Here is a 2,518-nt window from a genome sequence, read left to right on the forward strand (position 1 = left end):
ATATATAAACGAATGTATTATATGCCTGTATGAGAGTGTGTGTGCATGTAAGATATTCTATGAGAAGCGGGGGAAATATTAAGTTATGAAAGCTTGAAATACTATATTTTAGTGTTGCTGAGTTTTGTTTTGCTTTTAGTATTATAGTTATTGTTTAACCCTAGGTCAAACCCTTATAAAGCCAACCTATGAACCGTGGTCATCCAGACCTCTTTTTTTTCTATATATATATATATACGACAGTAAGATAGCAACAACCTGGAGGTATCTGTTCTGGCTCACTGCACACTGAGTTCAAATCCCGCCAAAGTCAACTGTGTCGTTCATTCTTTCTGGGTCAATAAAGAACCAGTCTAGCAACAAAGGTAATTATTCTTCTCTCTCTTTTTGTTTTCTTTTTCTTTGGAAGATTTTAGCTGTATTCAAATGAGAGGAGGGATGAGTTCCATCAGGCTTAAAATGTGCAACACATGTACTACATCATATGAGTTTCCACTGACACCATCAGAAGTTGATGGTTCGAGGGAAAGAATGGACTACAAAATAGTAGAGCTGATATTTTGGGAGACAGAGATTTGGCTGCTTTTTCTAGCATTTTCGTAATCCTTTTTTTTTTCCCCCTCACCGAAGATATTGACACTTTCACATTCAGTTGCTGTAGAGTCGGAAGCAATAAGAATGGATTTGTCGCTCACATTTTAGTAGTTCTAATTGTGAATTATAGTAGTTCCAATAGTTGTGGTGGTGGTGGTGGTGGTGATGTTGGTGCTAGTGGCAGTGGCGATGGTGGTGTGGTGGAAGTGGTGTCGAAGACAGATGATAATGATGATAACAATAGTGATGATGATGATATTATTATTATTATTGTTCAGTAGTTTTATTTTTATAACGTGCTTTCACTTCACTACCGAGCGCAGCTCTGTGCGCCTTGAGTATGTGCTGTGGTGCTCTTATGTTTACTGTATTGAAAGTGTTTTGCGTAGGATGTGTCTGTATGTTATATATATTTGTAAGTCCTGCTATTTTTGTTATGTATTTGTCTGAATATTTTTTTATTATACCTAAGGCACCTACTATGATAGGAATTGTTTCTGTTTTTAGATTCCACATTCGAGTTATCTCTATTTCCAGGTCTTTGTATTTTGAAAGTTTTTCCATTTCTTTTAGAGAAACGTTGTCATCTGCTGGTATTGATACATCAATTAGAAAGCATTTTTTTTCTTCATGATCTTTGACAACTATATCTGGTCTATTTGCCTGGTACTATTATGATTATAACAATAATAAAAATATTGAAATGTGTATATTATCCATATTGTTCTTCTGATTGTTAAAGTAAACGTTCGCAGCGTTGTATAAACAGACTGACTTTTGGCAGTGTACATGTGTTTATGTGTGAGAGAGAGAGAAGGAATAAGAATAGCTAGAAGAGAGAGCTGTGGTGGAGAAAAGGAGAGTGACAAGATATGGGAGAGAGAGATGAAGTGCTGGAAAAAGAATAAGAAGAGTAAAGGAGGCGGAGGAAGAGTTGAAATACTTGGAAGGAGAGAGTAATAGAGGGGAGAGAGAGAAAAAGAAAAAGGAGAGTTGGTAATACAGAGAGGGAAAGGAGGAAGAGCAAAGTGAGCAACAAGAAAGGAGAGCAAAAGAGTTTGAGTGAGAGGAGAAAAAAGTCGAAAAGTGGGGGGGTAGAGGGAGAGAGGGGGGAGAGAAAAAGAAAAGCAAAATGGAATAAGAATGAAAGGAGAACAAGCCCAAAAATAGTTTTAAAAAACAACAATGAAAAATGAAAGAAATTAAAAAAGAAAGAAAGTGAAAGAGAGAAAGTATGGACCAAAAAATAAAACTGTAAGAAAGAAAGAAAGGAAGGAAGGAAGGAAGAAAGAAATAAAAATGTGAGAAAGAAAGAAAGAAAATGTAAGGAAGGAAGAAAGAAAGAAAGAATAAAAGAAAGAAAGAAAAGATAATCTATTCGGTATTGAGTCATAAACTTGTACCTAACACAAGCATGAAGTTGTTTTTGAAGTCACATGTGCCGACCTTATACACAGACATTCAATTTATAAAGGCTTCTCACAAAATAACCACCTTGCTCACAACTATACTCTGTAGCCTTTTAGTCAACTTTCTACAAACCATTCATGTCCATTACTCAGACAAAATAGTAGTTTTGTTATCGGTAAATGTAGTCATCATCATCATCATCATCATCATCATCATCCTCATCGTTTAACGTCCGCTTTCCATGCTAGCATGGGTTGGACGATTTGACTGAGGACTGGTGAAACCAGATGGCAACACCAGGCTCCAATCTAATTTGGCAGAGTTTCTACAGCTGGATGCCCTTCCTAACGCCAACCACTCAGAGAGTGTAGTGGGTGCTTTTACGTGTCACCCGCACGAAGGCCAGTCAGGCGGTACTGGCAACGGCCACGCTCGAAATGGTGTCTTTTATGTGCCACCTGCACAAGAGCCAGTCCAGGGGCACTGGCAACGATCTCACTCGAAAACCCTACGA

At 37.6% G+C, this 2,518-nt stretch overlaps 2 protein-coding genes and 1 long non-coding RNA gene across 6 annotated transcripts in view; 2 read left to right on the plus strand and 1 right to left on the minus strand.

Annotated features, from left to right (window-relative positions):
• LOC106871104 (endoplasmic reticulum lectin 1) overlaps positions 1-2,518 on the plus strand; it is a 488,243-nt gene that overhangs the window by 344,054 nt on the left and 141,671 nt on the right. The gene's annotated exons all lie outside the window — the stretch shown is intronic.
• The window catches only part of LOC106867918 (uncharacterized), a 42,395-nt gene that overhangs the window by 34,465 nt on the left and 5,412 nt on the right, over positions 1-2,518 (minus strand). The gene's annotated exons all lie outside the window — the stretch shown is intronic.
• LOC128249061 (uncharacterized) overlaps positions 21-2,518 on the plus strand; it is a 39,011-nt gene continuing 36,513 nt past the window's right edge. For both annotated transcript variants that reach the window (XR_008265165.1, XR_008265164.1), the window contains exon 1: positions 21-365. This is a non-coding gene — a long non-coding RNA (uncharacterized LOC128249061). The remainder of the gene's footprint in view (positions 366-2,518) is intronic.

This window comes from Octopus bimaculoides, chromosome 11, assembly GCF_001194135.2.
Source record: "Octopus bimaculoides isolate UCB-OBI-ISO-001 chromosome 11, ASM119413v2, whole genome shotgun sequence".
NCBI classification, from domain to species: Eukaryota; Metazoa; Mollusca; class Cephalopoda; order Octopoda; family Octopodidae; genus Octopus; species Octopus bimaculoides.